The 27,312-nt window shown below is 31.7% G+C and overlaps 1 protein-coding gene and 1 non-coding gene across 4 annotated transcripts in view; both read right to left on the bottom strand.

Annotated features, from left to right (window-relative positions):
- EPHA6 (EPH receptor A6) overlaps positions 1 to 27,312 on the bottom strand; it is an 819,528-nt gene that overhangs the window by 677,855 nt on the left and 114,361 nt on the right. The gene's annotated exons all lie outside the window — the stretch shown is intronic.
- On the bottom strand, positions 11,716 to 11,904 carry LOC114221126 (U2 spliceosomal RNA). The gene has a single exon (XR_003611687.1). It is a non-coding gene; the product is annotated as a U2 spliceosomal RNA (small nuclear RNA).

Genomic DNA, 27,312 nt, shown 5'->3' with positions numbered 1-27,312 from the left:
ATTATTGGGGGAAACTCATCAATATGAATGTGAAGACTGTGAATTTTCACAAGAGAAATAAAAATGTATACTTCATTTTTTTAAGACCTTATTTATTTGACAGAGAGAGACACAGTGAGAGAGGGAACACAAGCAGGGGGAGTGGGAGAGGGAGAAGCAGGCTCTGCGGGGAGCCAGATGCGGGGCTTGATCCCAGAACTCTGGGATCATGATCTGAGCCAAAGGCAGATGCTTAATGACTGAGCCACCCAGGCGACCCTGTATATTTCATTTTAATGATCTATTATCATCCATCTCTCCATCCAACAAACATATAGTAGGAATCCTATGCAAAATGCCAGTACCAGAAAATCTAAATCATTCAATAAATACCATTACCAATATTATTAAAGTATTGATCAATATTACTACTGTATGTATTGAACGAGCACACCCATTGTGTTAAGATTTTACATGCAATATCACCTTTAGTCCTCACAAAAATCTTACAAGGGGGATAATATTATTATCTATATTTTACATATAAGGAAATAAAGTCTTAGAGAAGTCTAGTCACATATTCTAAAGTCTGTGAACTAGCAAATATCCAAACTTAAAAAATCAAAATCTTAAAGGAAACATAATAGTAGAGAATGGAGAAATCTAATATTCAGTGAGGGGGTAAGTCACATAATTGGAGAACAATAGAATACAGACTTATAGCACCCCACTGCTGAGATTTCAGACTGTCTTAAACTAGTTGTTATGAGGCATAGGTTTATTACATCTTCTCTACTTTTTTGTGGTGCAGTATCACAGTTTTGGGGGAGAGCCCAGGCATGTGCATCATTAGAGTTTTCTTTAAGTAAAAATTAACAGAAATAAATTGTTACTTTTTCCAACTCCTTTGTTTTATTTAACTAGTGACTTTTTTCCAATCCCTTTGTTTTATTTAACTAGTGAAAATTCCAATGTAACTTATTATTTACTTCCAAAATTCCATCATTTTCACAACACTTTTTACAGCTATGTTGACAGGAATTTAACAAAGGATTAAAATTAATAACTTCTATTATTCTTTGTAGTTACAAGGTTCTCAACTCTATGATGCATTCCCAGTTACAGATTCTTTACATTGTGAAATAGGAGATTTCATTAAAATTAAGTAAAACATCGTTCTGCATATATGAAAAGATTCATAAAATAGACGCCCATTTTGTATCTTTATTTGGTTCAAATTTTCAAAATTAAATAGAAAACTTCTGTGTATACTATGGAAATGTCCTTAGCCATTCAACATTGCCAAAACTTATTTTTCTCCTTTTTATAATCTCCAAATACTCTAAAACTTCACAGATTTCCCTCCCTTTTGGGTCATAAGTTTTGATTCCCCAATGCCATTGAATTGCTGTTATCCAAAATCCTATTAATGACTCCTTGTTATTTTCTTTTTTTTTTTTAAAGATTTTATTTATTTATTTGACAGAGAGAGACACAGCGAGAGAGGGAACACAAGCAGGGGGAGCGGGAGAGGGAGAAGCAAGGTCCTGATGCGGGGCTCAATCCCAGGACCCTGGGATCATGACCTGAGCCGAAAGCAGATGCCCAACGACTGAGCCAGCGAGGTGCCCCGACTCCTTGTTGTTTTCACTCTGCACAGTATTCCTGCTCTGTTCAATATACTGACAGTTAAGTCTGTAAGTATTTTATTTCATTCAGTTCTTACTTTTCTCATCACTGTGATTCAAATTTTCTACACCTTTCATTTTCTCTCCTATACTGGGTATCTGGAATTATCTGGACAACTTTTTCTTCCTTTTTATTAAATTTTATTTAATGCCTTCCTGATCACAGGGAAAATTCTCCTGCCAATTAATTCATTCAGATCTTTGCAAAATGTGTAGTCTAGCTTGCCAAGAACCCCTCTGTATAGAATCCTAAACTCTGTAACCTGCTGTTTACTTAACGTATCTTTTCATTCCAAAGTCATAGCACTCAGCTAGAAGGAATAAAAAAAAGGCAACAGAGTCCATCAGATTTCTTCCCAGAACCTCAAAAACCTGATAGTTATTTTCCAGCTTAAGGCTAAGTGCATTATTTGTATTGATTTTAGTTATGCTGGGTTCGAAGCCGTCTATTCATTTCAATGGGTCATAGCTATCTGGATATGTTTCATCAACATTAGTTACTATCACCTATGTAACCTCTTATTAGCAGTTTCTTAATAACCTTTGAGGAGAGAAATTTTATTTCTAATTACCAATCTCTAAGTCATTTCTGTGTGTATGAACTGTTATTTCTTTAGAAGGTTTAGGAAGACATTTGTAAAGAAAGGCATATGTATTGAATAATGCTCTAAAATTTATTTTCATGTTCATTTTTCCTTTTAGCAACCTTTGACACTAACCTGCTAAAACATTTTTTCAGAAATGTAGAGGACATGTTTACCCCATTTCCTACTGAATACTGATTCACATAACTATGAGAAAAGCATGTGTTTTAAACATTTTTATCCTTTAGAGCTACCAGCAAATGATTCTTCAGCTGATTTCTTCAAAGCATTTTTCTTATCACACAAGCACAGTTTGTATTTGCTCTTACTTGTAACACTTTTTGAGTGACTCCTATATTTTAATTAAAGTGCATCCAACTGAAAAGTCATTAGCATAATGTGTAAGAAGGTGGTAAACACTAGATTTACTAATATGGATAATAAGATGAGTGTTGTTCATTATATATCCTTTTAAACCATTGAATTCTGTCTGTGATGGTTAAAATAAAGATTATTCAATAAAAAGTGCCAACCTTGATCCTTATTTCTTAAAATTTCTGCCTGCTTCTATAAATGTACATCATAATATCTTTTTCTTAGGTCACATATTCCTCTTGCCATTAATCTTGAAGTTTACCAAAAATGAGTTAAAAAAAAAAAAGGCTGGGAATAGTGATAACAAGTATTAAATAGAACCAATCTTAACTTCCACAACTTAAATGAAAATTCTTCACATAAAAAAACTGCTTTCCTTCTGCCTCCTTAGAAAATATGCAGTACTAAATACTTAAGGTATTTAGTACACTACATAGACACTGAAAAACCATGAACAGAATGAATAAATACCAGGTCTATTCACATGTATGAATAAAACTCATTAAAATACATGGAAACCTGAATAAATGTAACAGATACAGCAGGTCCATGGATAAAAACAGTTTTGTAAAGATACATATAATCCATCTTTTTGAAGGTCACCTTGTCAGCACACATCAAATTTTTATACCTTTTGATACAACATGTCTACTTTTAGAAATATGCTATAGAAATACAAGAATGTTCATTGAAAAGTACTGCTATTAGTGAAAAATTAGAGACAAATGAAATATCTACAATAGGTCAATGGGTAAATAATGGTTGATCTATACTTTACATAGAGTTGTTAAGCTCATTAATCATTCAAATCATTCAATAATTAATGCAATAAATATTTATTGAGAACGTGTCATGTGGCAGATAGTGTTCTACTGAGGACACACACCAGTGGAAATGTAAGACAAACTCTCTGCTTTCACAGAATACTTATTAGGTGATACATTGTTTTAAAGAAAATTAAGAAGAAACATATGAAATAACACCGGTGAAAAGTGCTATAGAGAAAAATAAAGTCAAGTAAGGTAAGGGAGCTGTGAGTGAACAAGATGGGTGTTCTTTTACAGAAGATAATCAAGTGATATTTGAAACTTAACTGAGGGGGCAAGACAAGAAGAAATATAGGGGAAGAGCATTAAAGAAGAGGAAATAGATCAAAGGGCATGAGTTGGGAGCAAGTGCAACTTATTTGAGAAACAGCAAGGGGCCAGTGTGACTAGAGTTCATTCAGTGTGTAAGGGTGGCAGAGGTAAGAAATGAGTTCAAAGAGATGGCTGAGAAGAAAGATCACTAAGACTCAAGCAGGCGACAGTGAGGATTTTGACTTTTGCTCTTAATAAGATTTCAAATGACTGGAGGGTTTTGTCATGAGGAATGATGAGATCTGGCTTATATTTTAAGTGGGTCATTCTGGTTGCTATCTGGATAATAGGCTGCAGAAGGCAAGTGAGGGAGGGACATCAGTTAATATGCTATTAAAATAGTTCAAGTGAGAGGAGATAGTGTCTAGACTAAAATAGCAGCAGTGAATGTAAGGATACCAGATATATATTAAGGCTGACCTGATAGGACTTGCTAATGATTTGGATATGCGGTGGGGTATAAGAGAAAAAGGGTATGGCAAGTACGAGATAGGTCAGCCCATGCTAATATAGAAGGTTGCTTATGATATATTATCAAGTGAGATCAAAGAAACCTGCATAAAAAATTTGTAGAACCATTTTAATCAAAAAAAAAAAAGACCTGGAAAGATAGATACTGATACGGGAAATTTTCAACTTTGAATTGTGGGCCTTGCTCCTGGGTTCCAGGGAAGCTATTCTGTAACATTTAGCAAGGTCAAAATGACTACCTGAAACCTCAAACCATGGACTCTATTTCTGCCCCAAGCAGACTGTAAATCTGCTTAAAGAATGTAACCAAAAGGAGCATTCTGAACAGAAAAGATAAGAAAAAGTAAGAAATTTCCTGCCTCCCATAAGATTAAAGTCATACAGCCTGCATAAACTAGAAACTTAAGATAAGGTCTCAACTTCTGAAAAGTTAATTTATAACTTTTTATGTAAAAAATGTATATAACCTTACACAAAATGTTCCCTTACTGGAGCACTCTCTTATTTGTGAAAATTGGGTATCCTGGGCAGCTGTCCTAACTTGGGCTGGAATAAAGCTCCCTCTTTTGTTCTCTCTCTCTCTTTTTTTAATTCTGAAATATTTGTTCATTTTGTGTCAACAATACCAAGTTTTAATTAGGAGTTAACACTAAGGAAGTAGTTAACATCCTTTAAGAGAGCAAGTAGAAGCCAAAAACTTCACATTTTACTTCATGGACTTTGCTATTATTTATTTTATTGCTAACATGTATAATTTCTGTAAGAAATACAAATAGAGGGGTGCCTGGGTGGCTAAGTTGGTTAATCATTTGCCTTTGGCTCCAGTCATGAACTCCGGGTCCCAGGATGGAGCTTCCAGTCAAGCTTCCTGCTCAGCGGGAAGTCTCCCTCTCTCTCTCTCTCTCTCTCACTCTCTCCCCCTCTGTTCCTCCCCCCGGCTCATGTTCTCACTCTCTTTCTCAAATAAATAAAATCTTAAAAAAATATACAAATACAAAAGTGGAAAAATATATATATGATTACTTTAAAATATAAAGCTTCTATTTTGAAGACACTACAAAGTGACAAGACAAATTATAAACTTTAAATACTTACAACATATGTAATAATAAATATGTTCAGAATACATATTCAGAACATATAAAATGAATTCTCAAAAATCAACAAGAAAAAGAAAACATAAAATGAAAAGAGGAGCAAAATACTTGAACAAAAAAGAAAAAAACAATGGCTAATAAATACGAAAACAAACTCACTCTCATAAATGAACAGGAAATACAAATTAAAAACACCCTGAAATTATTTTTTTACATCCACTGGCCTGGTAAAAGTTAACTAGTCTAAAATTAATTATTATTATATGTGATGTGAAGATATAAAGCTATGTATAAAAATGTGAAGTAACAGGAACTCTTATCCATTGTTGGTAAAAAGTAAATTAATACAGCCACTTTATGAAATACTGCATTGTAAAATAAAGTTGTAAATACGTTAAAAAAACAATTTTAAAATTGCTTCTATAGTTAAAGAAAGGAGAGATGATAACATGAGTCTTTAAATTAGAGGTGACTATAGCTCTGATAATTCACTTGTAATTTTCAATAACATAAATACTAAACAATTTACTAATCAACTTTTCAATAGATAGTGATTAAAACATTTAAAATGTAACTCTTGTACTTTATTTTTCAAAGATATAAATACTAAACTGAGTTTCCAAATGCAATTTCTCATTAAAAAAATTAAGTATTTGGTTGGCATACAACAAAGTATGGCAAACCTAAGTTACATGGTATGGTGAAAAATATAAGCTATGGAAGATACAGAAAATCCTGAATTCAAATATTGACCGTGATACTAAATAGAAAGTAAGTTTAAAAAAATGTATCTATTATGTGTGTGTCACTGTGCTCAGTGGTGCTTATCAGGCCATTCAACACAAGGTTCCAACCATAACTAGCTCCCTTCTTGTCTGGATGGGGGTATGAGGGGAAGCTAAGCGATGAGTCTCTTCCTGGTATAGCACGGAAGAATGGGACAAGTACTCAATCAGCTTGGGTAATAAAAAAAGATTAAGTTTTCCAAGAACTGTGGTTGCGAGAATTAGGGCTACCAACCTTTTCTACCTTGAGCTCAAACCACATAAACTACAGTTACCTAGATTGCTGAGAAACAGTAAATCAACTCTTTAATTCCAGTCTTCCTTCCTCACCAGAGACCATGCTACTTTTTCATGACTACTCCAAGTCATAGAGATCTCTTCTTTTTCTAAATTACCATAAATCTATGGACTATGAAACCAAGTTTGCATTTATAATGTACTCAGCACACAGTTTTCTGTGTTTGTAAATAAAGGAAAGAGTTTATAACTTAGAAATTTCAATCAAAAGATGTGATTTTAACCCATGACTTTAACACAGTGATTTGAATAAATTTAATTACTTAATCTTATCTAATCTTCAAATTCTATATCTATACAATAAAGAAAAAAATATGACTTCACAGGGTTGATATGAGGATGTTATACCTCCATAAATTAAGATATTGATAAACTTTGAGATACAATGTAAAACAGAGTTATGATAATGATGATGCTGATCTATTGAGTTCATAATCTATTACATCATAGGCAGGGATTGTCTCTTAAATACCTAAATTCTTTCAGCTAAAAATTATTTACCTTTTTACTAGGAGGTATTACAAACTGAGTAGTTAGTAATGAGTACTTTGTAAATACTATTGCTTTATCAAGTAAGTTCCTCTTCATTAAAAGATAATGAAACTAAAGAAGGCATATTTCAATTTTTTTACATCACAAATAGATAAAGTATATTAGAACAAGAATTTAAATTAAATGATAGGTAAAAAGTAATGCAGGATACAAAAGTAGATGGTATGGAACCAGCATCTGGTTGTAAGGCAAATATTGGTGATGCTAAAGAAAATGTGCCTTCTACCAGAACATTTATTATTTTTTCTTGAAAATGGGATTTGAAACAGTGAAGCAATTAATGAATAAGAAATGAGTTATTTTTCACTATTATAATGTCACTGCCAACACTGAATATCAGATCTTAACTAAATAAAAAGAAAAGCCAAGAAGTCAAAACTAAAATATACTTTATAACCAAAGAATAATAAAAAAGAAAAAATAAATAAACATAGGCTAAATTATAAGAAAATTGTAATTAGTAAATACCATCTCTCTTAAATCACTAATTCTAGTGGACAATATTTCAATGTTTAATGCTGAAGAACTAGGTAGAAATTATAGATATTGGTAAAGAAGATATATCACAACGGAGGATGGCAATTGTGATGTGTACAGAAATATACATATATAAAGTAATGAAAAGTGGGGCGCCCAGGTGGCTCAGTTGGTTAAGCATCGGACTCTTTTTATCAGCTTAGGTTATGATCTTAGCATCCTGGGAACAAGCCCCATGTCGGGCTCCCCACTCAGCAGGGATTCTACTGGTCTCCCTCTCCCTCAGCTCCCTGCTTGTGCTCTCTCTCATAAATCTTTAAAAAAGTAAAGTAATGAAAAGTGAATAAAGTTCAACTTGGACATATACAGTAAAATAATACTTAAAAATCTGTCATAGAATCAGAAGGCTTGAGAGTAGACAAATAATTAGTTATTAAGGAGTAAATGTGTCTTCAAAAGATTCTCTTACAAATGATCAGTTGTTTCTGTTTAATTTCCATTGTTCAGTTTTTTCAATTTTAAAAATCCAGTTACTAAAGTTATTTGTTCATGAATTAGTACATTACCAGCTGAGAAAAAGACACAGTCCTTGACTTCACAGAATTTCAAGTTCATAAGGGAGAGAGCCACAAGTCAGTACACCTCAGAACAGCAAGGGCAATAAGGGTTATACCACCATTCTGCACAAGATGCTATGGGAGCCTAGGGTCAACAGTGATTAACTCTTGCCTAAGAGGTCCTAGGCTTCACAGACCAGGCATGGTATCAGTATGTGAATTGGGGAATGAACAGTTTTAGCCCAGACCAAGAACTAGAAAATAAGAGAATCTCTAGTAGGTAGAGAGAAACAGATTATAAATTATTCCCACAGGGCTCTAAGATGGAAATTGTCGTTGGAACATAACGCTGTTGGAAAGAAAGAATACGAAGCTGGAAATTCAGGTGCACACCAGGTTTCCAAGAACTTACAGAGCCCGTTAAATAGAGCAACTTCAGACAATGCAAGTCATTGAAGGCTTTAAAACAGAAGTTGGCCTAGATAGAACTTCATTAAGTTAGAAGACATTGAATGAAAAGGACATTATTTTAGAAAGTGAAGGACACAAAAAGTGTAGTGTTAAGACTGTTAAGTTTGTGGACATAAAGCATTTAATATTAAGACTTGAATTTCTAGTATTCGATATGGATTATGGTGCTGGGGCTCAGATAAAAGTTCAGGACTATAGAAAATATTTTGATTAATATTTAGCCTTCTATGATTATGACAGCCACAGATGAGATGTCGCAGGGGGGAATAAGTTTAAACAGTAGAGGAAAAATGGAAGAGAAAGCACTGAAAACACTGATATTTAAATAAGTGGGGAGAGAAAGGAAAAAAATACAATTTAAAATTGTATTTGTGGGGCGCCTGGGTGGCTCAGATGGTTAAGCGTCTGCCTTTGGCTCAGGTCATGATCCCAGGGTCCTGGGACTGAGTCCCGCATGAGGCTCCCTGCTAGGCGAGGAGCCTGCTTCTCCCTCTTCCTCTTCCTCTGCCTCTGTCTCTCTCTCTCTCTGACTCTCATGAATAAATAAATAAAACATTTTAAAAAATAAAATTATATTTGCATTAAGTAAAAAATTTCAGGAGTAAATTCTCTTCATTCCTCTTTCCTTCCTTTTATGCTTTTAAGTCATTAAAATTGTTACCTATTTAACCCTGTATCATTCTCTTGCAATCCCTATAAATTATAGAGGTTTAATGTCATATACTGCACTCACAGATAATACTATTTAGCATGTTATATGCACACTTCATTAAATATCTCATTTAATTCTCAAAACAATCCCATGAGGTCATTAATTATTATTAACCAAATCTTACTAATAAAGAAACTGATTTAGAGAGTGGTTAGGTGACCAAGTACACTTCTGGATGTACAAGTATGAGCTCAGAGGAGAAATCTAGGTTAGAACATATATTCAGGATTCAGTTAATATGAAATCTTGAGGCTGAATAAAACTACATGGAGAGTAAATGGCAATATGAGAATCAAATTACCGATCCTTGGATGAGAAATCAACCAAGAAAATAGAAAAGATAAGAAAAGAACCAAAATAGAGTGCTGTTATGGAAACCAACTGAGAGAATTGTTTCAAAAAAGAGGTAGCTAATATATATGATTAATGCTATTGATAATTCAAATAAGATGAAGCCTGAAAATTGACTTCTAAATTTGACAATGTGAGCATATGATCTTGAGTTGGGTTGTTTTGGCAGAACAGTTGGACAAAAGCGGAATGACTTTGTGAGAAAAGATGGGGAATACAAACAGCCCTTGCATGGAGAAGTAATGAAGACAACATATAGATAATTTTTCAAGGAAATTTTTTTAGAGAAACGTGTAGTACCTAAAGGGGGATGAACATATGGCAGCATATTTATATGCTGATGTATATAATACAATTGATGATGCATTAGATTAATACTATTAATATTAGAGAACATGTATCATGAATTGCATAATTCACCTTTCTTACATTTCAGTGATAATTTCCAAAATGTTAAATTCACTTTTGTTATCTCCTTTATTTTCATTTAATAGTTAATTTTTATAGTTTATTCCCCAGGAAAATATAGGCTGCTAGCTCATCTTTCCTCTACAACTTTAATATGATGTATATATGCATACATATGTGCGTATATATAGAGACACACATATATGTATACTTCACATAAAGATATACAGTCTCTACGATGAGACAAAAATGAGAGGTTTGAACTAAATTATCTCTTACTCCCCAGATCCTTTTTAAAGGAATATAATCCTTTCTCACAGTCCCTCCAGAGATTTGCTTCATTTATTGGGAGCAGTTATTTATAGAGCTATTGCTCAACTTCACCTGTCACTATGAACTCCTAAATCTGATGTATTTATGACCCTTTCTTCTTGACTGAAAAAAAATATGTTTACCACTTCAATTAAAATTATTTATTAACAGGATTTAATGACGTTATTTTTTCCCTATCTCAATCTCTCAGAAAATTTTGTTCTTGGTCCATTTTTATCTTAACATTTGTTGCCTGTCTCTTTTCAGTTTTGGTGATCCATACTGCACAGAACTTAGAGCAGCTAAATTTGTCAGCAGTGCTCTCATTTATAAAAAATAAAGGACCCCATGCTATTCTTTACTTTAGGGTTATGTTTATTATTGCTTATTTTATTTAGACTGATAACTAATCAGTTCATTCTCATTGAGTCTTTACTCAATGCAACATGAAAAAGTTAGAATTTTTTAAAATAGGATTTGGACCACTATTCTAGTCTGTCCAAATTAGTAATGTGTTAGGCCATTAAGAAAAGATAGCCTCATACGCCAAAGTTGCTTTACAGTTTCCAGGCAGATGGATTTATAAATGCTTCTGAAATTAATAAATACAAAGTGTTAGGAACCAATAGCCTATTTTATCTATAAAGCATATCTTTTTGCCAAGATTTTCTGTTTGTTTGTTTTTGTTTTAGAGAGGGAAGAGAGGAAAGAGGAGAGGGAGAGAGAGAATCTTAAGCAGGTTCCTCACCAGCCCAGTGTGGAGCACAACGTGGGGCTCGATCTCACAACCCCTGAAATCATGACCTGAGCCAAAATCAAGTCAGACAACTTAACCGATTGATCCACCCAGGTGCCCCACCAAGTTTTTTTTTTAAGTGTCTGACTTTGTACATTTAGTTCTATCAACAAACTTCCTGTGTAATTAATATTTTAAAATCAATTTATCAAACCTCATAGGAGACAGAAACAATGATATATTGAGATACAATCACTTCTACCAAGGAGTTTACAACTGAATACTAAGAAAAGAAGAATAAGAACAACAAAGCACACTTCCCTGAAATAATAATTGTAATACAAGGCAAATATTATAAAGACTATAAACCAAGTATAGATTTTTCTGTGAAAAAGTTGGCGAGAGAACTATAAACAATTAGAAAGATGTCTTAAACTTTAGAAGTGTCACGTTTGGATTGAGCAGACATGTAGATATACACTATTATAACATTAGCTCTTATACACATGCAAAGATAATTCCTCTTTTTGTGCACTTATCATTTCAGAATTAAACTGTCAGTGGTATAACTATTGCTTTTCTTATATCTTTTACTTAAAAATTAACTTCATTTATGTTCCCATAGTTGAATTATGTTTTACATTCTTCATTTACATATCTTTTGATTACTTCTAAGTGACTATATCTTTTAAAAGTCTTGACTGTGCCTTATGTGTGTGTGGTGCAGAGGTGCACCATTCCTGGAAGTACCGCAATACCAGGTCGATGGAAGGGAGTGGATGCAGCAAGCCAATATTCCACCTCCCTGCTCCAAAAATCCATTTACATATTATCTTCGGATAGAGGAATATAAGATATTAAGCTGATAAGAACAGATACTACATTTGATTTAGCCAAAAGGCCAAGAAGCGATTGACTATGTTTTAAAAAAAAAATACATCAGTTACAATTACAATGTGCAATCTCTAGTCATGGAATTACTATCATCCGTCTTTATTGCAATGCATTTCAATAATCTGAGTGGAGACTCATTATATTTCAAAATATACAAAATCTGAAATTTAGGTTTTGAGATTAGTCTTTAAAAAATGCCCTTTTAAGGTCGTTTTGCTACCTCACTCTCCTATCTCTCCATAGTCCTCCCAGGTATAGAGAATTAACAACATTATATGAATATTTAATTATCTTTTAAACTTTCACTTGGAATCAAGAGCAATAATAAATATAGAGCTTGAGGTATAGAGAAAAGAGCATATAGAAACTACCTACTGCCATTTATGTAGTATATATAGAAGTGCTTGAAAAATTTGATATACATTTTTATAATCATTTAACCTCAAACTCTAGTATAATGAATTAATAACAGCTTGATATTTTTATAGTATATATAAAATAGAACCATGTTTTTAATTAGCTAATTTTGCATGCTTTAAAACCATATTTCAAAAATATTTTTGAGAAGCCAGATGTTTGTCACTGATATATTTTTTAAATAACAAGAAATAAATGGTAAGTTCAAACTAAAAGTACAGACTTTTTCATGTACTTAATTCTGGGGCCTAAAAAGACAAACTGCCATAGAAAAAAATCTTTCTACTTAAAAATATATGTTATTAAGGAATATGTTGTTTTCCTAGAAACTTTTCCAACCTGGCTCCTATGGAGCTGCAGCATGTACATCCAGAGGAGAAGTAACATCAGGGTCTGGTGAGGTGGTCTCTTCAGTGCCTTCTCGAATTTTCCCCCCTTTTAGCAGTGTTGAAAATAGGTCTGGAAAAGCATAGGAAAGCTATATCAAATTTTCCTTAGGAGGTTTTTTCCATACTGTTTTAGCAACTTTGCATGGTGAAGGTGTTAAATGGTATGACATACGTATTCATTTTCACTAATGAGTCCTCCCATGTAAAATTAACAATATCCTCAAGAAAAATATAATTACAGGGGCGCCTGGGTGGCTTAGTCGGGTAAGCCTCTGCCTTCAGCTCAGGTCATGATCTCAGGGTCCTGGGATCGAGTCCCATTTCGGGCTCCCTGCCTAGCGGGGAGTCAGCTTCTCCCTCTGCCTCTGCCCCTGCCCCCTTGTGCTCACTCTCTATTGCTCCATCTCAAATAAATAAAATCTTGAAAAAAAATATAATTACACTGCATTAATTCAAATCAGGCTATATTTGAACATACGCTTGTGTGAGTCAGATCAGAAGCATACTTAGAACTACACAAACATAAAAACGCTTTCTAAGGAAAACTGAACTATTTAGGATGGTATCCTTTATACAAAATGAAATATGATGCTTTAGGACAATATGTCTTTTGATATGCTCTCTTTATAAGCTAGGTTTTTAAAAATATTTAAATATTATATGCTCTTATACAGTCCAGAAAAATGAAATGCATTGTTTAATAAGTATAAATAAGAATTATTTCCATGTGTACTAATAGTTTAAGATATATATGTCACATATATATGAAATAGTTATATATTTGTGTTTACCAAAAATGATAATATCACTAATTACATTTCTAATCTTGAATGAAAAAGACAATACTGCATGTTGGCAGATATATATAATCTTTAATTTGTTGAAATGATCAGCGTAATTAGTTACAAACATGAGAAATATATTTTGATTTGATTCTTCCCCAGTATTTACTACCTGACATGTAGTAAAACTATCGGTGATTTAGTTATAGTTGTTTTCTAAAATCCATAAAAATGTTGATTATGTATTATCTTCTAGTTTAGTGAAAATGAATGTAGTAATAAATATTTAAAAGAAGAGAGGTTGCTAAAACAGTAACCATTAATATAAATACTCAATGTTACTGGATTAAACTTTACAAGGCTTGGATGGATATTAGAGAGCCAATATTTGAATTTCTGTAGTACAACTGAAAGTGGATATAAATAATAAACAGTACCACCATTTTTTATGGTGCTAGAATATTAAAAAAAAAAAACAAGTAGTGGAGAAACTTTTATGTGCTAGGAGCAAAGATAGTATTTAAAGTCATCATATTTAATGGACTTTTTTTTCCTATCCCATGTTTTCATATTTAAGATAGATAGTACTTTAGGAAAAATACAGTTGAATTATCTGATTGTTTTATGGTCCTTAATTTGTTAACACTTATTTCAATGTCATTTGCCTTCCCAATTGCCCACTCTTAAGTTTATAACTTTATCTAAACCTCACTGATACTTGAAAGCATTGTAAAATAATGTAAATACTACAAATTAATTTTTACAAATATTCTTATACCCACCTGCCATATGATTATGACACATACATATAGTGAAATTATAGTTGCATAACATGTAATTTGCTTAATGAAACACAAAATCAGTAGAAATGTCTATTTCCGCTTGATATATTTTGTCAGATTTTTTAGAAATCTGTATTTGGTTATTTCAAAACAACAGTTAAAATTGATTCTAAAAAACAAACGATAATTTACAATTATGATAAAAAACAAATATGTTAATATAATTTCTTTAATAACGATGGCAAAATAAAATTAGAAATGATCTTTAAGAATAAACTCTAAATACAAAAATAAAATCCAAAGCTCAAGGAAGGAAAATCTGATAGAAATTAATCTGACCTCTGCGACTTAAATTTAATCATGGAACACTACATCAAAAACTAATGATGTACTGTATGGTGACTAACATAACATTAAAAAAAAAGTTAAAAATCAAAATAGAGAAAGGTATTCTATTTACAAACAACTGTCTCTGTGGCTTAAATATGTGAAAATTTATTTTCTCCCTGTGGAAAAGAAAACTCATTAAAATTGGAAAATACATTTCATATTTTGATAGAAAAACTCATGAAGAGTATAATGTGGGGGGAAAAAACCTACGATTTAATGACAGAAATTTCTAAAAATGACAATATTCACCAGTAGATATTGCAGGAATTTCAAGAAAATCATGAACGATCAGAACACCTGATTATGAATAAGAAAACCTGTGAAACTGAAAAGTGTGCTCAGAGACAGCTTGCTGTGACCCAAACCCTACAAAATCAAACCCTACAAAATAGATGGTGCATTTCTTCCAGATCAGCTGTAACATAAGCAAATAAAATCCTTACAAGATAGCTACAAAAATAAGAGTTCATCAGAGTTCCCAAGTGTTCATAAAGTTTTCAGTATTAAATATATCTTTTAAATATGAAGTTATCAAAGTGAAAACATACAATAATTGTAAAATCAGTTTAATTTGCACAAATTTCTTGCCAACAGGTTGTCACTTTACATAAGCAAGCAGAATTCAAAATTGAAAAGAGCAAACTATGAAAGAAAAAAAAGGAACCAGGGAAAAGTTTGCTGCTGAACAAAAGAACAGCCTAAGAGAAACATTTTCAAAGGTATAACAAATAAACTAGGCATATTATAGGGGTGAAACTAGTTAAAACTTCATTTTCCATAATTTAGTAATGAAATACAGGGTTCACAAGCCACAGGTGCTATAACAGGAGAAAAATGGCAAATTCCTTTTGTCTCCCTGGAAAATTATTATATCAAATAATTAGATAGACATCACACACACACACACACACACACACACTAGTTGATATTAGCTAAATTTTAAATATTAAATATCAAATTGTTTGGAAGATGTAAGGCAGTACCTTATAAGAGACAGAGTATGAACTGCAGTTTAAAGGAAAAAAGGTGAAATTTTCTAAGTATATGGATCCTCAAAGTATTAAGATGAGTAAGCAGATAAAGCAAAAACAATGGTAGCAAGCTCATGAACACCATTAATTACAAACTTCATTATAGGATAAACAAAGATTAATACAATTATTCAGTTATTAAATAAAGGGTTTTTAAGTTTCCTGTGAGTATCTAATTAGGTTACAGAGCAATAAAGAATAAATAGAAGACAACTGGTAAGTTTACATGGACTAAGGCCAACCTCAATTTATTTATTAATTTTTTTATTTTATATTTTTAAAGATTTTATTTATTCATTTGAGAGAGAGAGAGAGAGAGAGAAAGTGAACAAGCAGGAGAAGCAGAGGGAGAGGGAGAAGCAGGCTCTCCACTAAGCTGGGAGCCTGATGCGGGGCTCAATCCCAGGACCCTGAGATCATGACCTGAGCCAAAGGAAGACACTTAACCATCTGAGCCACCCAGGCACCCCCAACTTGAATTTAATAAAGACACACAAAGTAATTTTGCATAGCAGCAGGTACAAATGAGAAAACTCATACAAAATAACAAAACAATACCTTGGTGAAACAAATTTTGGGAAGCCTGAGAATCAAATTTAAATGTTGTGTGCAGCTTGTGTTGGATTATTTTTATAATCAAAAATATTTCACTCTTTAAAATGTTATTTTAACTTAGGAATACCTACCAGGAATGGTATGCTATATGCTTCCATTTTTGGTGAAACATGTCATGGGACATTTCTCTCCAGTCTACACTTTAGATAATATTGGTCTGAAGAGAAAAATACAATTTGTGGCAATGGGAGAGACTTATGGTAGAAAAACTGCAAAGTTTTCCGTTGAGTTGCCATTGTAAATACTGGGAGTCCCTCAGTAAATTTCCAAATCTAACTCAATGGACAGGTTCTAAGTTTAGTAATGGGTAGGGGCAAGAGAATATAGAAGTACTTGCTGGCTTTGAGATGCTTTCAGGTGTACATATCATTAGGTCCTTAAGTCTAAGGTATGAAAGGTCATTAATCCATCCCCATCTTTTGTCCCCATTAGGGTACTGCTGATAGGGTGCAGCAGTATCCCTGGGACCCTGGAATCTTCTACTCTAAATATACCATCCTAGAATGGCAACTCCAGTGAACTCCTGGTGAACTGCTTTCCTGGCCCAAAAATAAAGCAAAAAATGTTCTAAGATTAAATTTTGTTTGCTTGTATAGGATGATATTAAAGATACCCAAAACTGTCCAGAAAAGAAGAAATCAAAGATACATATATATATATATATATATACACACACATATATATGAATATCTATATATAATATTGGCAGAAGGTAAAAATAACATGAAGCTATGACAGGATGGCAAGAAGGGGGAAGGGGACCTCAAAAATAAGCCTCGTAAGGGTCACAAAACAAATTTTAAAAGATAAATAAAATTTCACAGGTACATGGTTTCAAGATACGAGGTGGTTGGAAAGACTTGAAAAAATTACAAGGGGGTATTTTCAGCCTTTGATACAGGTAGCCTAGCTTAAATAAAATAAAATAAAATAAAAATAAAAATAAACTTTGGGGAGAGAAGTGGAAGAGACTTAAGGGAGGTAGAGACTAAAGAAGATGAAATCCTTGAAAGAACAGTATTACACTGGCACTGCATCAGATTTGAGACACCCCATCTATACTGAGGGCATCCTCCATCTCTGTTATAGGGGGTGGAGTGGTTGGAAGGGGATAGAAAGAGCTCAAGTAGAAAGCTGCAGGTACTGAACCCCTATGGAAGAATCAGAACTTGGACTTCTGGCTTTCAGAGCAGCTGGAAATTAGGGCTGGGAGTGTGACTGTGGAGAGTCAAAGAAGGAGGAGTCCAAAAGCTGCCCATAGACACCACTCTAAATGCCCTTGTTCCAAGCAAGACTAAAAGCAGCCCAGAAGAAAACAACAGAAAGTCTTGAAAGAGCTTAGTAGAGATTTTAGTAGCTGTCCACCCCAAGGGAGGTGAGTTCACAGTTGTCTCGAAAAATTCAGACTGTAAATATCCTGGCTCTCCTTGTAGGCAGACTAAAGGACTATCTCTACAACTAAGTGCAAAACCATTAAAAGACTGAAATAGCCCTAACAAAGCCGAAAACCAAGCCTCTAAAAATACAAGGGGATCTGTGAGTCATTTAAATTGCCTGCTGGAAGAAAATTCAAAAGTTTTCAGAAGAAATTTGCAATATCCAGAGGCTCTAAAATATGTCATCCATAATGTCCAGTGTGCAAGAAGACTTATTAAACATGTGAAAAAAGAAGGGAATGAGGCCCAGTATCAAGAGAAAAATCTGTCAATTGAAATAAACACACTAACCAGACAGCAACTAAGAAATACTGGAATTGAACAAATGCAATATCTGAAATAAAAAATCCATTAGCTGAGATTAAAAACATATTAGACAAAATAGAAAAAGAATCAGTGAAATGCCTGTTAATATAAATAATCCACACTAAAGTACACAGAGGAAAGAAAGATTGAAAAGAAGAAAAGGGACTACAATCTCAATAACCTGAGAGCCAGTATGAAGACATCCTGCATATATGTTTTTGGAGTCCCAGACAGAGAGGACAGAGAGATTGAAGCAGAAATATTTGAAAAAATTATGACAAAATTTTTTTAAGTTTCATCACAAAGAAACCCACAGGTTCAGGAAGCTTAGCAAACTCCAAGCAGGATAAAGTAAAACAATTGTTTCTTTTTTTTAATTATGAATTTGGGAGATTTTAATTATAGGCATCATTTGTTTGCTAGGAATCCAAACTGAAAACGAATACACAAATCATTTTATAAATGGTTACAAAAGTATTAAACTTGTTGGAAGAGTAGCTTGTTACTGAATTAACAAGAACATTAAATTCTGGAAAATATACAAAATGGATTAAAGACTTGAGTGTAAGATCTGAAACCATAAAACTCCCTGAAGAAAACATAGGCAGGAAGTTCTTTGACATCAGCCTTAGCAATATTTTTGTGGACCTATCTCCTCAGGCAAGGATAACAAAAGCTAAAATAAACAAATGGGATTATATCAAACTAAAAAGCTTTGCACAGCAAAAGAAACCATCAACAAAATGAAAAAGCAACCTACTGAATGGGAGAAGATATCTACAAATCTTATATCCAATAAGAGTTTAAAATATATAAAGAACTTATACAATAACAGGTTAAAATATATAAAATATATAAAGAACTTATACAATTCAGCACCAGAAAAACAAAAACCAAAAAACAAATAAGCCGATTAAAAAATGCGCAGAGGACTTGAATACATATTTTTCCAAAGACATGCAGATGGCCAACAGACACATGAAAAGAAGCTCAACATCACTAATCATCAGAGAAAAGCAAATCAAATCCACAGTGAGATATCACCTCACCCCTGTCAAATCAGTCATCATCAAAAAGACAAAAAATAACAATGCTGGCAATAATGTGGAGAAAAGGGAACCCTTGTACACCATGCATGGCAATGTAAGTTAGTGCAGTCACTATGGAAAACAATATGGAGGTCACTCAAAAAATTAAAAATAGAACTACCATATAATCTAGCAATTCCACCTCTGGGTATTTATCTGAAGAAAACTAAAATACTAATTTGAAGAGATGCATGCACTCCTATGTTTACTGCAGGATTATTGACAACAGCCAAAATATAGAAAAAGGTTAACCTAAGTGTCCATTGATGGATGAATGGACAAAGAAGATGTGGTGTATATTTACAATGGAATATTACTCAGCCATAAATAGGAATGAAATTTTGCCATTTGCAACAACATTAATGGATGGAGAGAGCATAATGCTAAGCAAAATAAGTCAGAGAAAGACCACTATCATAGGAGCTCACTTATATGTGGAATCTAAAAAACAAAACAAAACAGAAACAGACTCATAGATACAGGAACCAAATTACTGGTACCAGAGTGGGGAAGTGCTAGGGAGTAGGCAAAACAGGTAGGTAGAATGAAGAGGTACAAACTTCCAGTTACAAAATAAGTCATGAGGAAGTAATATACAGCATAGGGAATATAGTCAATAATATTGTAGTAACTTTGTATGGTGATGGATGGTAATTAGACTTACCATGGGGATCATTCTGTGATATTAAAAAATATATCACTATATTGTACACCTAAAATTAATATAATACTGCATGTCAGTTAAACTTCAATAAAAAAATCTAGAAAATATTAGAGGTTTGAGTTACTTAAAAGTGTAGGGCACTGAATTAAAAATTATAACCTTAAAGTACTTCTTGAAAACTCGAATATTATAATTGACCAAGTGATGTTATTGAGGCAACTTCTGTTTTTTTCTCTTTCTGAACACTTTATAAATAAAATTTTTATATCATTGTTGGCATTATGTTACTATTCTTTCAGAATTGGTTGTAGATAATCATTTTCTTCTTGATGTGGCAGAGTATGACGAAGATACGGAATCTGCTCATAGAATGAAATATTTAGCTAATAATCATTAAAACTGTATGAAGTACTAAAGTTCAAAGACACACATGGGAAACATCTAAAAAAGTAAGGACCATGGAGAAGTTCTGAAAGGTAGTAAAAGTTATGATCAGACAATTTACAAAAAAAAGAAATATCAATGATCAATTCCAATGACCAAATAGCATGCAAAAATTTGTGGACCAAAATATCTTTAGCCTATTAAATTGGCTTATAAAATAAAACTCAATATTAATGCTATATGTTAAGTTCCAAAAAACCAACCAAGTAAAATGTTGGGTTGTATCACTGGCAAGTTTATAGAATGACAAGGGTGAGATAACTGTATAAATGGGAATCATTTTCAAATGTGGAATATCCATATTTGCATTATTGAAGAAATGTTATAGCAGGGTTTCACACTATTTTTTTTTTTTTTAATTACTAGCTTTGGTAAGCAGAGCCCTGCATCAGGCTCCACGCCTATGCCTAGCATAGAGCCTGCTTGGAATTTTCTTTCTCCCTCGCCCCTCCCTGCTCTCTCTCTCTCTGTCTCTCTCTAAAAAAAAAAAAGAAAAAAAGAATGACAACTGTCGTCTGGTCATTTCCTTTTGTATAACAAGATGATTATCACAGTATTATTTATGATACCCCAAAATAGAAACAAATATCTATACTTCCTTCTTTGTCTGACCCCTCAATCCACAATTAGTTGTTTCACATATTTAACTTTCCTCCAATTTCAATTTAAAATTTATAGTCATAAACTCTGTATCCCTATAATTTCACACTAAATTCTTCTCTTCCAAACTTCCATGTCCTAAAAACACTTGTACTGCCATAATGATCTGTGTCTTGATCCTGAATCTTCCCTGTTTTCCATCTTTTTGCAAGGTGCTAATGAAACTGTAGAATAAAAGCAAATTATATTATAACATAAATAATTTCAATTGAAAAAATTTAAAAACTGAAGTAGAGCTAGTGGAATCCTAAGAAGCTGTACTATTTGCTATCTAGATATCTGTCTGTGGCAAAGTGTGGATTCTAAAAGTATAAAAATATTTAAATGAGGGTTTTTGATGTCTTTAGCTAAAGAAATTTAATAATAGATGAATAACAAAAGAAGGTCTGCAACTTTTGAAACTTGGAGATCCAATAATTAAATATATCATTAGTAAAGGAAGATATACTAAGGCAATTTAATTTCCTTCTAAATACAGCAGATTAATCCTATTAAACATTCATCATTTTTTCATTATTTCTAATTCATGTGGTTTAAGTAATGTGAAATATGTTAAATACTAGGAAAAAGGTTTTCTTTTTATAGACCTTTCATAAAGTAATAAAATGCAAAAGGTAGGCTAGATAATTAATGTACACTCTATAGTAGTTATTAAAATATTTTATTTGGAAAATTTTCCCCCAAATACAAAAGATACAGGAGGATATAAAGTTGGATGAGGTACATCACTTAGATTTAATTACAGATAGCATTTTTTATCATTTCAATTTTTTTGAAAATTTCAGGCATACCATTTAAATTATAAATACTTTAGCCAGCCTCTTTTAAAGATATATTTTCCTACATAACCATCATGCCATTATTGTACTTAATAAAACTAACATTGATACTTTAATGTTATCTACAAATATAGTCTATTTTCAAATTTCCTGACATAACACAGGTCTACATCTTGCAATTAACTGTGACTCTGTTTTTTTAATCTGAACAATTTGTTACCCTAAATATTTCACATAGTGATTTTGATATCTTTTGACATTATGTGCTGAATTAAATATTCCATTAAGTTTTTAAAAATGGTGGTTTTTCTAATACTATCCTTCCTTCTTTATTTAGTTGGAGGCATTTTTCTGTAATGAAAACCTGTCCCTCATGAACTGAGACTATTTGATTACTCAGAAATAGAGCTGTTACAAGAAAATGAGCATAAATGCTTAACTCTTTTCTTTAGTTGCATATTTTCAGAGTAAGGATTTGGTGAAATAGTTATCAAATAATAAGACTTCTTTTTGTTTTCTCTCTCACATCAAGGTAGACTGATGGATTTTAATATACTTAATATGTTTCAATCAACTTCAGTCATTATTCTTTTTCATGCTTAAATTTTCATAATCTTGACCAACAGAAACTCCATTAACCTGATTTCTGTGTTATCACAAATATACACACAGTGCATTAACAGTTATGACTTTTCAATAAATTTCAAAATCATCTCTGTAAATTTTTAGTTCTTTAGTTATCCTGAGAGCTTTATGAAGGCATTGAGAGAATAGCCAGTGCAGTTCATTAAAATCATGAATATTTTACAGTAAGGGAAAAATAATAATCATAAAAATATATGGTTTTAGAAATGATACATTCAATTCTTCTCGATACCTTTGAAGTTTAAAAAATTTAACCAAACATATATGTACTTAAAAAATAAAATACAAAAAGTAAGCATGTAAAATGATTTATGTAGTTAACTAATACATTCTATTTATGTATGATCTGGGAAAGAAAAATAAGTGCTTACTGATTTTCAAATATCACATAATTGTAATCACTTTTACAGAGTAACATTCTCATTGTAGTGCTAATCACAAAGAAAATTACAACATATAACACTGTCACCAGTGAGTTTTTACTATGTGTATTTTTGTTTTTCTAGATAAAGCTATATGGATAATCCTTAACCTTAAAGTAAAACATAATTAATCTAAACAAATTGCAGTGTTGTTGGATATCTGTATCAGAATTCTTTTTCTTATATAGATGATTGTCTTAAAGAATTCTGGATAAAAGATGGCTAAAGTTAATTTCCTTTATTATAATCCATAAAATCTTGAATTAAGTAAAACTTTCTCTTAAAGCTTACAAAAATTAGCTTTTCAAATTCTACTCAAAACTGAAAAAATTATTTTTATTCTACAATTTAAGTTTTAACTATTTAAGTTTCCATAACAGACAACAAGAAATTTTATTTAAGTTGAAGCCATTTTATGGAACTATTTTTATTTTTTTAAAATGGGAAGTCTTCCTGAAAGCACAAATATATGCATTTTTTATATTTTAAAATTTATATGCATACTAAATTTATAAGCATTCTAAAATATAATAAAGCATATACACACACAATCATAAAGAAACCATACAGGAAGTCTTCCTCAAAGGTCTCTGGAATAATTAAATTACAAAAGAAATGTCTACATATCAACACAAGGATAGTTTATCTAAATGGAAATGTGTTTACTGGTTTGTCTTTGTAAATATAACTTAATCAAAAGAAACTTAAAAACTCCTGAAGAGCAGGTCTTTGGCATTAAATAAACATTCACTAAATATACTGTGAATTGAATGAATGAATAAATGGAAGCACGTTTTCATTTTGTTTAATATTTTCTTCTACTTTCTCTATACTGTAGTAAAATGAAAGGGAATCTTTTGAATTTATGATAGATGAAAATTATACCCTTAAATCCTGTGCATTTTTCCATCACTTAATCACTTTGTCCACCAATTTGATTTTAATTTAAAGTTTAAGTTTAAACATCTTTTGTCATAGGAAAACATGTCACTTATCGATAAAGAAAATTTATGTAACATACCACTATTCTGGCAATTTTTTTTTTAGTATTTTCTTCCACCAACCATTTATTATGATGAGAAGCAAAAGATAAAATCAACTTCTGTTGCCTTTTCCCTTGTCTCCTTAACTTAATTTATAATGCAAGTATTTTGAGTAGTCTTTAAGAAATCTTTGCCTACTTCTAGGTCATGTATTCTCTTGTTTTTGTTTCCTAGAAGCTTTATGGTTTTAGCTGTTACATATAGCACTAGTTAAAAATTTATTTTTTAATGGGTATTTAAATCAAATAAGTGGGTAATTACCAAAGGAGAGCTTTACAAATTACAGAATTAGACTCAGAGACATACTACGATTTGTATGCACTCCTTTTCTTCTTCTATAAAGTAGTGTAATACTAAGACAACACAGAACGGAAAATAAAGGAAAAAAAATCCACTATATACTTATTAACACAAAGAGCTTGTAGCAAAGTGATTTGTCAAATGAAGAAATATTAAGAAAAGTATTATTAGAGATGGACACACATTTCTACTTTGGCCAAAGGCATAGGCTTTTACATCTATGAAACTTTAAATAGTATCCAATACCTAAAAGTTATTACAGTCAATTAAAAACCCTGCCTTGGTAGACTGAAAAAAGATAGTTTCTCTTATTGAAATAGACATAAATATAAAAAATTCCCTAAAGCTAAATTAAATGAAGTGCCTAAATGAATCATTTTTTAAGCAAGAGACAACATAACATTCCTTTGTAGATAATATTAATGTACTTTTATGAATTTCTATGGAATCTATTATCCTGCCACAAACTTTAATTGAATTCTTTCTATATCTTCTTTTATTATGCATTTTATGTATAGATGTGTAAATTTAATCCTTGTTCTCAAGCCTGAACCTATGAGCTTTTGTCATTCCCAAAAGATTCTCTAATTTTAAAATTCATACTTCATATTTCCTCTGGTTTGCACAGTAGTATTCTAATGTATTATCTAATCATTTACTGTTGATATTAATGCTAAAATTAAAACACATCCTTAAACCCTGCAAAGAATAAACATTTTTTCAAATACATAGTTATTTAAAAATGGCCATATTTTATTGTTGCCCATATCTTATTTATGAATAATGTAGTAGAATGAAGAGGGATAACTTAGATTTTGTTTTATGTCAACTATAAAATTTCCCAGCTGATATTAAGAAATTTGACATAGATATTAAAGTAATATTTCCTTATTTGTATATTTGATTTATTTAAAAAAGTAATTCAAGAACACTTTAAATTCATTATGTAGTATTATAAATGAAAAAACTTCTCTTCCCCAATAGAAATTTATTAGTCAGAAACTTAAGTATATAAGAATGTGAAATAAAATAACAAATCTAATGTAATATACTATGCTTTCAAATCACTACAATTGCTTTTGGTCACCCTCACATATAAGCTAGAATCTAAACATTAAAAAAAATAAATAAGAAATATTACTGAAGGTAGGGAAAAATGAAACAAGATGAAACGAGAGAGGGAGACAAAGACTCTTAATCTCAGGAAACAAACTGAGGGTTGCTGGAGTGGAGAGGGGTGGGAGGGATGGGGTGGCTGGGTGATGGACATTGGGGAGGCTATGTGCTATGGTGAGCACTGTGAATTGTATAAGACTGATGAATTACAGACCTATACTCCTGAAACAAATAATACATTGCATGTTAATAAAAAAATTTAAAAAAGCAATATTATTAGGTAACTTTCTATATAATTTGAATAAAGACTATATAATAGATTGAATTAAACTATCTCTAAAAATGTTATTTTTTTCTGAAAGCACCATTTCATAATATCAAGACAATTTACATGTAACTCTATAAAACATTCAATTATTTTTTTAAGGTTTCAAAGTAGTTAACTAGCTTTCCACATTTCCTGCCACACACTGCATAAAATACCATAGTTTCAGTGATAGAATAAGAAGTAATTTAAAAGTTTTACAGTCATAAACATTCTGGTAAGACATCTCATGGTAGGATTCTGGTCATTTGCTTTATAAGTTCAAACATTAACCTTCTTATTGGAAATCTGTACAAAATACTGTTTCAAAATCTCTTTCAAAAGAGTTCCTAGAACGTGTTTTGACTGACTTATTTCTAGAATCCATAAATAGACCCCAAGCATCCGACACCTAATTTTTTTAAATTAGGTGACATTTTCCTTTATGTTTTATACACACTTCAATCCATGTTTGTAATGTGAAATGCTTATTTATTTTTACTAAATGAACACTAAATCCAAATACAAATTATTTAAAATACTATTAAAACACAATTTCAAAAGGCCTTATAAAGTAAGGTCCCAAAGTATAAACTCATACATTTCCTACTCATATCTCTTTGCTGTCTTGCACTTTGCCTTCCATTACTGAATGGGCAAAGAAAATTTAGCCATCAGGCAATGCTTTTATATATTAACGATCTGTTATAGTTATATTAACTATCTATTATATAGAAATTTTAGCCATCAGGCAATACTTTTATATATTAACTAATCATTATATGTTAACTATCTGTTAAATATATATATATATATACTTTATATAGTATCCATTTTATAGATAACTATATATGATATAGTTGTGTTATATCATAGCACAACTTTTGAAATCTTAAAGGTAATTAACTAAAAGGATACTTTTCATGTTTTAATAACATTAGACTATAAATATTTAATATTTAAATTTAAAATGCAATTTTAATTTTGAAATTAAATTCCAAAATTTAATTTGGAAAAGAATACATTTGTTGTTTTTCTCTTAAACCTATTTGAACCTCTAGCATATATGCAAATTTAGTAATAATTATCTATAACTCATAATATTTTTTGTGCTCCAATCTCTATGCACTGCAAATCTCAATCATGACTGGGTCATCAAAATAATTTAGTGGGCCATGACTACGAAGATGGGGAAAAAAAAAAAGAAAAGATGGACGTGAGATAGAGACAGGGGAGGGGTAGGAGGAGAGACTAGAAGAAGTAAAATAGAAAGTAGTAAGAATAAGTATTTTTATGACTTTCTAAAATACTGGATTGCAATGTAAAAATTATACTGTCTATGGCAAAAAACTTTGAAAGATACCACATAGGAGAGAATCAAAGGAGTCCTACTGGAAATAATTCTTTAGCTGTAATTATAAAATTGAAGAATTAATGGTACTGTAGATATTCACAAATACTAAATCTTCCACACTTTTGAAGATTACTAAGTATGAGGTTACACAAGTTAATTAATAAAACATACTGATTTCTCATTTTGCAAATTTTATTGAGTTATTGGGTCTTTGCAATAGGGGGTATTCTTACATCTTCTGACTGCCCAATATTTTGAATTCATTGACCCCCTGATTCTGGAGACTGATAATAATAATTGTCTCCTCAGGTAGTAATAAGTCTTTTAATCAAAAGACAGTCTTTTATGCATTCTGCCATGTTAGACCCAACTTAATTTCTACCATTCCACACTGCAGTTCATTGTTTTTTTTCTGTAGTCCCTTGAAGACTACTCCATATATTTTTTCTCTCAGTACAGA

The sequence above is a fragment of the Eumetopias jubatus genome, unplaced genomic scaffold, assembly GCF_037043125.1.
Source record: "Eumetopias jubatus isolate StellerSeaLion01/CBP00866 unplaced genomic scaffold, mEumJub1_p1.0 scaffold_1, whole genome shotgun sequence".
In the NCBI taxonomy this organism is placed as follows: domain Eukaryota; kingdom Metazoa; phylum Chordata; class Mammalia; order Carnivora; family Otariidae; genus Eumetopias; species Eumetopias jubatus.
Note: the sequence above shows the minus strand (reverse complement) of the source record. Positions and strands in the feature narration are given on the sequence as shown.